The 13,901-nt window shown below is 42.6% G+C and overlaps 1 long non-coding RNA gene across 1 annotated transcript; it reads right to left on the bottom strand.

The window, feature by feature from the left end:
* Nucleotides 1-1,200: 1,200 nt before the first annotated feature.
* Nucleotides 1,201-11,070, bottom strand: LOC121355010. Its single transcript, XR_005955367.1, has 3 exons — nucleotides 10,975-11,070; nucleotides 3,070-3,294; nucleotides 1,201-1,318 (listed from the first exon to the last, which is right to left on the bottom strand). It is a non-coding gene; the product is annotated as an uncharacterized LOC121355010 (long non-coding RNA).
* Nucleotides 11,071-13,901: the final 2,831 nt, after the last annotated feature.

Genomic DNA, 13,901 nt, shown 5'->3' with positions numbered 1-13,901 from the left:
GCAGCTCTATCTAGGCAGGGTTCTGGGGGCGGCAACAAGATCCCACCTGGGGTCACCCTCTGAAGCCATTCATCTTGACTCTTTTAAAAAGTGCCAGGAATCTGTGTCTGTTTCTCTTCCTGACCTTCCAGTCCTCCCTGCCTCTCCCTTCACAGAAATACCCTGCCAAAGCCAACCATGAATCTCAAGGATAGATAGGAGTTTTGAAGAAAATTAAATTCTTCCAGATCTACAAGAAGAGTTTGTCTGGGTGAGTGGCCCGAGGGGTGGAGGAAGAAGGATAGCCTTCCTTGTGCACCAGCAAGTCCACAGAGAAGGGGCATCTTATAAAGAAGCCCAACACAAGAAGACCTCCAGTCAGAGATTGCCTGTCACAAAAACTGAAGACACAGCTCCATAGGAAAAAGGCTTCATGAGCTCCAGGGTGAACCTGCAGAATGAGCTATCCAAATGTGCTCTTCAGAGCCCCCAGTGAAGGAAATGAGACTTTATTTTACACCCCTACCATGTGCATTATCCCTTTGGGTATCCATCACTTGCCTGCAGAAAGCAGCAAGAGGAGTGGGTAGTTTTGACTGAGTAAACTTGACCCTGGCCCTAAAACGATACTACGCTGTACCTGTGAAACACCATGTATGTCCTAGAAAGTTTTGTTTGCCAAGAAGCCTGAACAAAGCCTGCAATAGCTCCTCACCCTTCTACTTGACCATCCAACAGTCCCTCTTGCAAGAACAAAGTTGACTTCACAGCACTAAGCTTCCATACATCCTACAAAGAACTGTTTTTTCTAGCATTGTGACAGACAGACAAGACAGGCAGACAGACACATCGCTGCATGTCATCTTCTCCTTTTTCTGGCACAGACTGGGATGGCTGTGTACTTTCCAGTTGTGCAGGGGCTGCTGGCCTCCTGCCTGCCTTCAGTCAGCTGCCGGTGAGTCACCCGGGACGCCCGGCAGGACTTTCTGAGAACACCCACAAAAGCCATCAGTGACAGCAGGGAAGGGCCTGCATCTTTCCTGCCCCCCCACTCACTAACTTTCACTGAGATGAACTTGCTGGCTCTCAGTGGCAGCCACTGCCAGGTCCCACCACAGCAAAGGCAAAAAAAGTAACTGGGTTAACAATTTCCAAGAATAATAGAAGAGTACTTTTCTTTTTCAAGCATCATTTTCATGAATGAATTATTCATACAATTGTGGTAATTCCGGCATTCATAAGAAAACCACCAACACACAAACAATGTGACTTCTCTTGACTGCTGCTGGCTTCTCAGCACTGGGATCCATAGGGAAGGAAGAGACACCAAATTTCTGATCTGCAAGGAAGGAAGGAAAAAGTATGATACAGTGGCACTGTGAGAACAGTGATTGCCCCACAGGCAACATGAGTGCCCTAGTCTCGGTGATGAATTTGCACACAACTAATTTTAGGTTGGAAAGTGAAATACCACAAATAATTGCAATTATTTTCATTATATTGATTTTGTATTAAGAGGAGATTTTGTATTCTGGGGAAATGATTTTAATGCTGTGGTATGATATTGATTTTGTATTCTGTGGGGATTAAAACTGTCAAAATTGGCCAATGTTACATGCATTGTATCTCTATCAACAGCTTACTTGCCAAGCTATCCCACTGGGTATATCTTGCTGGGCAAAGATGGATTCCTGTTCCTGTCTCTAAGGCTACAATGCATCCCAAAGGCTCAGCCAATCCCACTTGATTAAACCCTGTTTTAGCATTAGAATCTCCTCAGGCAGTGGGCACCCTATCCCATCTGCTCAGCACCCTGTCCTCTGAGCTGCCAGGACAAGATGTGCATGAACCCAATGCCTAATCATGGTTAGAGAAATCAGAGGAAGTATCACTGCTGCTGGACTGGAGTGAAATCAGTTGGTCAGAGCTGGAGAGACGGCTTAAAATGCATTCTTTTTAATCTTTTCAACCCTTCACCCAAAAGCTTCACCTAAAACTTTCCATGACCTCCATGTATGGGATACCTAGACACAGGATCACACGATATCAGGCTGGAAGGGATGTCAAGTCCCTACTCCAGCTTCCTGCTCAAAGCAGACACAGCTTTAAGATCAGACCAGGTCTCCTGGGACTCTGTCTGACCAGTCTTGAAAAACTCTAGGAACAGAGGCTGCACAACCTCACTGGGTGACCCAGTCTAGTGCTTGACTCTCTCTCCTTGGGAAAGTGTATCCTTATATCCAGCACCAGACTCTTGTTTCAACTTCAGTCCCCTGTTGCTTGTCCTCCCAATGTGTGGTGCTGTGATGATTCTGGCAATATCTTCTTTCCGGTCCCTTGTACACGCTGGGGGGTTTCTCTTAGGTCCTTCCAAAGACTTCTCTGCATCAGGCTGGACTAGACAAAATCCCTCAGCCTCTCCTCACAGGGTTAGTGCTCCAGCCCTTAACATCTTGTTGAACATGCCCCAGTCTCCCTGTATTTGAGGGAGAGAGGATGAAACTGGACATGGTGTTCTAGATGTGCTCTGATGAGCCCTGAGTGGAGGGGGATAATCTCTCCCCTCCATCTACTTCCCTCCCTAACTAATATCTCAAAACAAAAGTGTGGGCATGCATGACCTTTAATTCTGGTCTCAGTAAGTCTCAGAGAAGTTCCTTGCTACCCCACTGTTATTATTGTGGTCTGGCACCAGAAAACAGCACTCAGCACCTTCACATGCACTCAAAAAATTTCACATAGGCAGGACGTCTCCTTGGTGTCAGAGACATGCACTGCACACTAACGCCAGCAATGCAAAGAGGAGGCAAACCTTAGAGCCTGGCAATAAGAACAGTTGATTTTGCTCTCGGTGTTTATGAAAAAGAGGAATTATCTGATTTATCCACACTACTGCCCCCTCACCAGTAACCTATCTACCTCAGAGGTCTGTGTTTATTTTTATAATGTGCCTACGACCTTACAGGATTCACCCACTCATAATCTGAAGGTATAATGGTGCTGAGGGGGTGAATCACTACGCACTGCATGTCTTACATGCCACCAGAAACTGCCTGAAACCTGCTCCCTGTCCTTCCCACAGACACCTACCTCACCCACGTGCTGCCACCGAAAGGGCTGCAGCCGAAGGGACCTTCCTTCCCCGCAGCCACCACATGATGTGATCACAATTACTCACAGGGAGGGAAGGGCTGATGAAACAAAATGAGGTCTGGAGGGTGAAGTCTAAGAAAATTCACATGGTGCCTAAATCCGAGGATGCCGAGCACAGCCTCACTGAACAGGAAGCCAAAGGACGTCAGCAGAGTCTCACTCCTGTAAAAACAATATTCATGAGATCAGCCACTTACCTCAGCTGAAGCAAGATCAACAAACTTCACTGTAGCTGAAAAAAAAAAAATCACACCTATGTTTGCCAGGTCAAAAATGGGTTAACCAAAAAAAGAGAAAAAGCGTTTTCTACTTTAGAGTTGACATTTCTATCTGAAGGACTACATGCCCTTAAAATTAAAATGCTTTTAGGCAATTATTAGAAACAGAGCAGAGCAGAAAACAGCTGCCCTTCAGAAGTGCTGGAGCTATTGTCAAAACAGTTGCAAATGTACAAAGTCAGTGTAGAACAAAAATGAGCAAACCAACAGACTTGAAAAAAAAATACATTAAAAATTAGTCATTATGTGTCCCGCTGGAACTGGCCGCTTTTGCAATAGGGCTGATGACCTTTCTTAGTGGAAATTATCTGCTTCCATCTGTCCAGTGTTGCCCGTCTTACAGTAAAAATTCATCAGGAGAGTCTGGTAGAAAATATCTTCAGCTATTATGAAATATCAGTTTTGAACTAAATTGGTTGTTGTTGGGAAATGAAAAATAAAAATGGAAAATAATAGTGTTTTCCCCTGGTTCATATAGCTAAAAGTCACTTTCAGGGAAGTGGCAGTCAATTTGTATGAAATTGCCACATACTTGGTACACAAGAAATAGATGCATCAAGGAATATTGGTAAATGAGCAGTATAAATGATGCAAGTGGTATTCTTTTGCATTTTTTCTGCTATTATGCAATTATAAGAGTTTGGCTAAACAAAATTTTTGGTAAATTAAGCAGAGGCACAGTAATGAATCAATATACAAGTGGACTTATGATACATGCACATGTTTGAAATTGATACTTGAGGACAGAATTTTGCTGGGTAAGGAGGAAGTACAGTGACCACCCTTGAAAGAGAAAAGTTATAAGGCAATTGCAGGCAGTGACTGCTGATTATGACCCACAGCAGCAAAAACTGCAGACCCATCCATGCTGAAGCATGAGAAATTTGTCTGCTGGCATTTTTAGCAGAATGGGATAGTATGGGAAAATGAGGACCAACACCATGAATTTTTATCCACAGATAATAAATTGATTTTTAATTTGATGCTTGTACCACACCCTGGGTACCACTAAAATAACTTTGCTGTGCTGTTGACTTCAGTGGATCTGTTCTAATTTATTCAGTATCCAGCTCTTTGCTTAACTGTCTGGTTAGTAACAGTGAAGTTAAAATATAAGTTCATGGGACAGGAGGAAGCATAGGAGCTGCTCTGAAGTTCTTTGAAGGCTTTTGAAAGAGATCTTAACCTCATTTGTGTTTGCTTCTGCAGGAAGTCCTTAAAATCTTTTATGGTGTTACCATGGTAGGAATGTGGCTTTCCAGGCTACCCTGTGCCACTCATTGTCTCACTGTGCTGCCTTGGCTGTGCCCCAAGCCCCAGCTGGTGTCAGCACCCACCAGGATCACCCAGATGATGTGTGTAGGGCACACACTGAATGCCACTGCCCAGTACAGGTGAAACCACTGAAGTCTGTCAGGAACCACTTGTTCCTCGCACAACCAAGAATAGAAACACGCCCAGGACACAGTGAGAGAGTGCTCAGGTACGGCTGGGGGTGGAACAAGGTCACCAAATGTGAGCGCCAGCCTCCCACCACCCGCAGACTGACTCAGTTGCCCACATATGTGCCAACCCACCTCCATCACAGCGGCCTCCAGCTCTGCTGCAGACCTGTGAAATGCCAGAGTGAAGTGGTGCCAGACTTTGCAGCCCTGCTGATTGAACTGGCCCCTGCCAGGACTGGTACTGTTAGCGTTCAGGAACACATAATCACAGAATGATTACATGCAGGTGCTTTTATTGAAGAGATCTGGCTGTCAGGTGTACAGACCCAAATCTGACTCCGCCATGGGCCCAGGACGAACATGTTTTTATATTCCATCGTTACATAACTTACATACCAATCATTAAACTTACATTGTTCTATTGTATACATTGACTTCATCCAAGCACAGGCTTCCCGTGATCCGCCCCCCCCACAAACCCCCGAACACAGTTTCTCATGACTCTTCCCACAACCAAACAACAATTATATCTAAACAATCATCACATCCAACAATTACATCATCCATCATACACTGGCCACACAGGTGCAATCCCACATGATCTGGCCAACACAAGGCCCAATGCTTCCCAGGGCTCATTCTAACATTTTCCCAGGGCCCACCAAGGCCAGCCCTCTCTCCAACTCCCCGAATTTTCCATGATTTTAAAATCTTTTACTATCAGTACCAGCAGCAGTCACAGCTTGTGCCATTTGTATGGGGTTTAAGACTTGGTGCTGTCACTGGTCCTAAGTGCAGGTCAGGGCACAGAGGCACCTGAGACATCCAACCTGCAGTGGTGGATTCTCCTAGCTGGCTTTTTATTATAAAGACAGACAGCAAATTCTGAAACTAGTTATTTGCACTACGAATACCTAATTTCCCCACATTTCTTTAATAGGAAAAATAATAAGTTGCTTATTTTCTGCAAAGTGGAAGTGTTTGGTGCCAAATGATGTTTATACTGCTTGGCTCCAGCTGCAGAGTGCACAAGTTAGAGAGCTGCAATGTAAATGTAAGGAGACACCTCCAGTCAGCAAAACTAAGGAGGTGCTGGACCAGATTGCCAACAGCAAGTGTGAAAGCCCTATCATTGCAGGTGTATAAGAACAGGTAATAGGGGTATCTGTCGCAATCAGCTGAAGTTTTCAAGGCCTGGTCTTAGGGCAGGGGTAGGACAGAATGAATGCCCAAATTGCTTATCTTGTCTGTCATGACCCATAAAAAACTGATCTCAATCTGATATTGCAAACAGCGCTGTAGCATCTGCTGATGCTAAAAAGTGTCAAAATGTCAGTTTTAAGCACCATGAGAAAGATAGTGACTGTGCACAGCACAGCTGGTCTAACAACAGGCAGAGGTAAAGGATCAGCATTGAGTCAAAAAAAAAACCCTGTTGCTTCCTGAGTAATTCCTTCCACTGCTGCCATCTGTAGTACCCAGGAATTTCCTTAACCATCTCCCAGTCTCCAGCAGGGCCCAAAGCACTTTATCTGCTGGTGTGTGGCATGTGCGGCTGTGTGATAACCTAAGGCTGTGGATGGCTAGAGATAGTTTATTTGGCCAGGGTTATTTCTAGGTAAAAAGTTTTGTGCTTCTCTATTAGGGAAAAAAATTCTCCGATGTACCAAAAAGCACTTTCAGTTCCCTAGAGAATGGTAATTTCTCTCAGGTGTCAGCCACATAGATAAAAGGGCTTGCTTCCTCAAGAAGAGGAGCAAAGTGAGCAAAGAGACCTCCTCCCCCCTTATCTGACAAGGATTACAGCTGTCACTCTCTACTCACAGCACAGCAGCATGCCATAAGCTGCAGCAGGCCAGCGTTGAGTTCTACCCTCTCAAAATTTTCTCCCTTCTGCACTGCTTTCATTCACACAGCAACAGACTTCACAAAGGAGAGCAGCACCCCTATCCATGCTTGATGGATGAGGAAACTCGGTCAGAGGGATACCATAGCAGAAGCAAGGATATAGCTCAGGTCTTGCACACCAAGAGCTGGTGAGTAGGCAGACAGTCCTTGTGAAGATGTATAGCCATGATTTAACACCATACCTTTGGTCTGTGAAGGGGTTGAGCTGAGGAAACTGGTCCCAGACCAAAAATGACAGACTGCACTTCTTACCCTGAAGCATTAGCTCATGCAGCAACACTATCCTGAGCCTTTGTACCTGCTTTGAGCAGGCAGATACCTCAGCCACAGGCAGCTCTCTCCAATGTATAGGCACAGCCACAGGCTGGTCTCTCTGACAGCCCTTGAGCCAGGCACACGATGATCTTCAGCTCTGAGGTGTGTGTCAGACAGTGTAGTTACAAGGCAATGTCTAACACACACCAAGACCCTTGCTCTCTACAGGCTGTTCCACAAAATCCAGTGGAAACCTACACGAAGATTTTCTGTGGCTGTCTGCAAGAGACAGACAGAGGTCCAGGGAAGAGATCTTGGTACCATCACTGCTTTTCTAGGAAGGCCACTATAGCAGCTGCAGTGGCTCCTTACCTCAGCAGAACTACTTCACATCCATTTTACCATGAGGACTGGTGAGAGAAGACAATCTGTTAACAATGGCCTATCTCTCATTTATCACTCTTTCTGCTTTACCCTCTGATGGTATCTCACCACTGAACAAGGCTTCAGTCACTGCTCATCTGCTTATCTTTGTGTCATGTGACTGGCATCACCAAGGCTACAAAGAAAGTATGCATATAGCTCCCAAGTCCAAGGCAGAACAGTCTGGAGATAAAAATTATCTCCTTGATGTATGTGAGAAGGGCAGCTAGAAAGCATCCTTGATCTCTGACAGGGCTCTGGGACATTTCCTAATAATGGTAATTGTATGTGCAGGTATTTCAATCAGTCAAAAACTATCTGACTACAACCATAATAAATGCCTTCATTTGAAAAACTGTCATGTTGCTCTAGAGGGACTGCATTAGTTTGTCTTTAAATGCTCTATTTTTGCTTTAAAGCTCTTTTAATGCTTTTCTTAGAAAATATATTACCCTCAGCCAAAACTAGATTGTTTGGAAACAGTGGAACAACACACTGGGAGACCTGAAAGCACCCTCACCTTTAGACTTCTGTGCTGTGCTGCACACAGTTTTGTGTACTGTGCATTTATAGTCACTGAGAGACAGCTCAACTCACTGTTGAAGAAGTTCTCCCAAAACTTGTGTGTAACTGAAATTTGCATAAGAAAGTTTGAACATTTTTAAAGGCTTTTCGTCCCCACTGCTAAGTGGAGAGCTAGTGGCTTCCTGTTAAGGAAACTTTTAGTCTGCTCTCGTCTTTGTTAGTCAAGTCTGGCATTCCCCTCCTAAAAAAAAAAAAAAAAAAAGAGAGAGAGAAGCTATTGCTTAGAAGAAAGCAGTCAAGCATCATTAAAATAGCCTATACCTATATAAATGTTCACTAGCATGGCCACATCCTCCCACATCTGGTAGTCAAAGTGGGCTGATATGATTGACCATTCCACTCACCACTTGCACAGGCCATCTATTTCTAAGAATATAGTGGTTTTTCTTTTCCACAGAGGTTCTTCGTTACCACATGCACGTATCTTTAGCATACAGTTTTGCTACAGCCCAGAGAAGCAAGGATGGGCCTTTCCACTGAACAGATAGCAGAAGACGTACTGATGACTTCAGAAACAGACCAGAAACACAACATACCAATGACTGCAATCTGCCATCTCTTGAAGCAGTTATGCCAGCAAGTGAAGCAGATAAAATCCCTTTTGGGGTACACTGATCATGTAGCTAAGGCAAATAAAATGGGTTGGATGTCAACAGCTGTCTCTAAGCAATAGCTAGTCTGTTGTGGCCACTGACAGGTATGAAAAGAATCTATGAGGTTAAGAGAGATTGAAAGTCTGCAGCAGCACTACTGTTACTTGAAGAGAAAGTCATAAATGCTCAGAGAAAAAGGGGAGACAGGAAAGGATGAAAGTGGTTTGACCTTCTTTCCTAGATCAGCATGTTGCACTTAACTTTCTTAATTCCCTAAACATGCACCTACTAGGAGAAAAGCACTGTTGCTTAAAGCCATGATGAAAACAACTATGCAACCTAGCATGGGTTGCCATGATGCAACATCACTGACCTGATTTACTGTGCAATTTTTCAAGCATGTAACAGCAGCACATAACAGCAGCAGATTCTCAGTGGTAAAATAGTAGCAGGAGGATCATGTGTGTTCTCCCTCCAGCCATGGCAGCCTTGCCACAGTACTGGCCAGAGGCAACCCTCACAAGATAAAACTAGCCTTTCTTGTGACTGCTAGGCAGGGAAATGCTAAAGGCTTGAAGCAGTATCAAACACTTCTGCCAGAAAACCATAGAGATCAGTGTTTCAGCAACTCAGGAGTAATGCAGACCAATGTGCACTCATAAGTCCACTCTTTTGTTAGGCAAACCATTCAAAAGTGACTGATCACCTCACTTGCCTTTGTTTGGTGAAGTCTTTTAGAGTGGTACTTAAAACCAAGCAGATTCTTCTACAGTGCTGTATGAGTGCCCTTCCTTGAGTTTCTTTTGGGTGTCCAGTACATAGAAAATATGACACCCCAAAGTAAACAATAAGATTATCTGAGTGGCAAAGGTAGCCATTTAAAAAATAATTACCTTATATATAAAATAATTTTTCTATATAACTTCCAAAGGAGGCTATTGCTCTTTTTGTGTACGCCTCATTCAGTTAAAACATAACTGCAAAAGGATGTTCATTACCCGATTTGGCCATTTTGTTTGCATGGAAGTGAGTGCATCTCATGACCCATAAGTGCTCTGTGGATACTGTCCCCACAGGGAAGAGCTATGTCTCCTTTTTTGAATGGGTTCACAGGATGATGTTTCACTACCTTTAGGAGGCTGTTGATGTTGGTAAAGAGACTTCCTATTCAATGACTACACACACAGCTCTATTTCACCTGGGCTAACCCAGTTTCAGGACATGTTTGAAATATCCACATTTCAACAGCCTCTTACTTGCTACAGTCAGTGTCCAAATTAAGGAAAATAAAACAAAAAACAGATACAAAAAGAGTCACTTAGCTCCTCAGGTAACCCAAGATTTTTTTGGCAAGTAACTTTGTAAATTAGGGGTAGACTTCTTACGGAATCATAAAATTTTGGCTTTAAAAGCAGTTTATTAAAAAAGACCTAACTTCAATCAGCATAATTTTTGTCCTTTACTCCAGCATAGAAGCATATGTAAACACAATCCAATCCTTCAACGATCCCAGTGCTACCAGTCTCCTAGTCACCCCTGCACAAATACAGTTACCTGCATTCAAGTGGTGTCTGGCTGACACTTTTCATCCAGAGAGCTGTCCTGTTTTGATTTGACACTCAAGAGATCTTGGCTTCATCTTGTATTTGTCTTGATAATGATTGACTGTAATTTAGTTATGAGCAGTTAACTTCTCATTTGAGCTTGTGTAGTTTTGATCTCCAGCCACTGGGGTTTGTTCGACTTTTTCTACCATGAGCACCTTGCCCTTCTTCTTTAGGAAATGCCTATCAAAAACCAAGCTGGTCTTCCTTCAGCTTAAAATTTTGTGCCTTTTAAATTTCTCAGTGAAAGATGTTGTCTCTTAAACATGCAAATATGCCTCATCATTTGAAAACAGAATCTTCTATTTAAAAGTGGAGGAAGAGCTTGTGCATTCAATTTTCCTCTGTTTTTTCCAGCTCTATCAGCTGTTCAGATAAGATATGAACTCTACCTACACTGACCTGCCTCCTAATTTTTTTCACTGTTCTTTAAAAATTAGGGTTTAGGGCCAAAGTTCATGTGTTTGCATGCAGTAGGCTAATATAACAAACAGATATGTCCTTCCAGATTATAAACCAAATGTTCAAATGTACTGTGTTAGAAACAACACCATAAATAACTAAAATCAGCTGTGCTGCTGCTGAATCCTTAAAAAAAAAAAAAATTATTGCTGGAGAAGGTATGCCAGAAAGATAATCTTCCAGACATTTAACCAGATAATCTAGAAGCTCCCTAACAACATATATGTGATAAAACCTCATTAATAGGGCCCTTAATGGCTTGAGATGAATACCTCCTTGAACTTAATACCTCCTTGAACTGTGTTACTGTTTCTGTGCTCTCTTCCAGATCCCAAGCCACCTCTCAGGAGCTCCTGATACTCATTGCTTCCTTCATGCCACAGGTACCAACCCTTACAGAGAGCGCTTGCTGCGAGCAAATCCTAAAAAGCCAAAACAACAAATACAGCAGAGAATCAGTCGTCGAAAGGAGATACATGAGACTGGAGAGAAGGAGCTTTTAGTGAAGAAAAATTACAGGTCAAGGCCTACATTATTTTCTGCTCAAAGAATAACTAATATTAAACATTTTCTAGTAGTTGATGTCAGGCTCACAATTTCAGCTGTAGGTAGAGCTGCAGCACAAGACCAGGCAAGAAACAGCACAATCTCTTAATTTACCTTTTATTCATTATTTTCACATTGAAATTAAAGAAAGCTTGGCCTTAGTTTTAACCTACATTTTTAAACATTATAAGAGGTTTTTAAAAAAAGGATAGAAAAGACATTGCACTTCCTGCTGTGAATGCAGAGTATATGAAAGAGAAAACTCAAGTCTGAGACTAAGAGAAGCCACTAGTGAAGACAAACAACAAGAAAATTGTGTCTATTTAGCTTTAAGATGTTACTAAATGTTAATAAATGTTCTACATGCTGTCAGACTCATTTCTCTGAATCTACAGACTGTAATGACATTTGGAATAAATTATGGTGTAGAAGAAAACAAGGGTGTGGGTTCTTTTTTGTTCAGAAATTAAATGTTTCTGTACCCAAAATAGTGATTACTGCAAGGACGTATAGTAGGGGCTTTTATTTTTTCTCCACTGACTGTTTTGAGAATTACTGACCTACATTGTAGAGGGTTTCTTTTTTCTTCCCCTGCTCACAAGTGGCCTCACAGATTCCTGTGACTCACAGAAATTTTTAAAAAACAAACCACCAAATGTGTGACTTTAAAACTATCAGTGACAGTTTCATGATCAGTTATCAGAGGGGATTCCACACACTCTCATTGCAATTGAAAGGAGCACCCCTTTCCTCATTAACATACAGGTAAATGTTAGTTCTAGGAAACTGCCTTTAGTTCCAAAGCCAGACTCCTCATCCATGTCCCTGCATTTCAGCTGTTGATAACAAAAGCTCTTTTGATTCCATCAAATCATAACCATCCATCTTCTTGTGAAATCAAGGTTCATTTAGCCTTCCTTCTATATCAGATCTGTATTTTTTCTCTGCTATGCTCAGTGTTCCTAAATAATTATTTATCCCAGATCTGGCTCTAGTTATGCTAAATGGTGAGACAACCATTGGACTCCAAGGTAAACTGCAGACCTGTTTAATTATGCAGTGTTTCTCACTCAATGCAACTGGAACAACAATACATGCCTTGTTTCATCTTTAGGGAAAAGAGCAAGAACCAGGGATACAGGGTTTGTTTCCAACTCTTCAATGCACATTTCAAATATTGATAGAATAGATATATAAAATGGTCATGATGCTTGCTTTTCTAGGATCCTACTATCATGAACACCAACATATTAATTAAGATAATCAAATTAACATCAAAATTATTCACCAACACAGTGTACTACTCTATGATGAGGAAAGCATCACTAATCACACATTATAGGCAGAGAGAAATATCTGCTTCACCAAACATCTTGCCAACACGTTTATACTGCACACAAAAATGTTTATTGGGCATTTACAAACCAAACACTCAGGACAGAAAATTGTAAAATTTAAATTACCTTAGGAAAGAGTTTTTTCATGCTCTCACAATGACTCTTCCTACTCCACTGACATCTCTTTGCATGCACAGGCTGCAAAGCCAATTATCTGGTGAGCAGCTTTCTGGGCATTCATGTCCTGCTCTTTGCTCAGTGCTTAGCCTCACACTTTACCTACTCATCAAACACGGCTCTAAAAATAAAATTACTCAGGGACTCTTGGTCTTGCCTCATCACCAAAGCATCTGAGTATCTTTGAATGAGAGCTAACCTTTATTGGTAAGCCCTGCAGCATGAGGGGGTGGTACAATCTCCATTTTACACATAGGGAACTGTAGCCCAAAGTGATTAAGGTCAAAACTTTCCATTACTTTTTTGTACTCCTTAGGACTTCATTTCTCAGTTTGTTTAATACTCGACTTTCTGTCTCCAAAGCCCAGTGTGTATTACCTCAGCTTCTGCTGTGAGAACTCAGCACTCGTTCACGTCAGACATGAAATCTCCACCCACACATGCGTAACACAAGGAGCACCCAGTCAGTCATTACCTCTGACAAGGTAGGTTTCAAAAAATTTTCCAGCACCACACAGAAATTTTGTGGCAAAGAGGAGAATAAGCACAGTTTCCCAGGGCAGCATGTGATTGCCTTCACCACATGCTGTGCTTGTTCTTGGTGCAATCTCTCTTCATCCTGCAGCTTCAGACCAAGACAGCAAGCAAGGTGGAGGTCCTGGTCATGTGAGGGATGTCCTTTTCTCTCTGACTCTCCAGGACAAATGTATTAGGTGAAGGAAACAGGCATTCTTCTGTATCACACTTAGTGACTTTAGTGTTCTTCAGTCTCAGGGAGAGCAATAGAAGTGTGGGACAAAGGTGATGGGTACATTCTATCTCTGGTGTAGAAATGCCAAAACTCAATGAGTTGGAACAGCAAACCATGCTCAAGCACAGACTGTGCAGTGGGGCACACGATGTCTATGCCCACTGCTTCACGTTTTCCCCTTTTCATTCCCCAGTCCTCCTTGTTCAGGTTTGCACTTGCTTCTTCCTATCCCTCTAATTTTGTTGTCTTCAGCGTTCAATCTCCATTCCTCAAGCTTTGCCACTAAGCTCTTGTTTCCTTGCTTTACCAAGTTCCAGTCTTCTTCTAACCCTTTTGACTAAGTCTTCATCACTTCAAAATTTGTAATATTGGACATTTTGTTGACAGTCTTCACCTTCCCATTTT

This window comes from Pyrgilauda ruficollis, unplaced genomic scaffold (assembly GCF_017590135.1).
Source record: "Pyrgilauda ruficollis isolate IOZ18807 unplaced genomic scaffold, ASM1759013v1 scaffold24, whole genome shotgun sequence".
In the NCBI taxonomy this organism is placed as follows: Eukaryota; Metazoa; Chordata; class Aves; order Passeriformes; family Passeridae; genus Pyrgilauda; species Pyrgilauda ruficollis.
The sequence above is the reverse complement of the archived record's forward strand: the minus strand, read 5'-3'. Positions and strand labels throughout refer to the sequence as shown.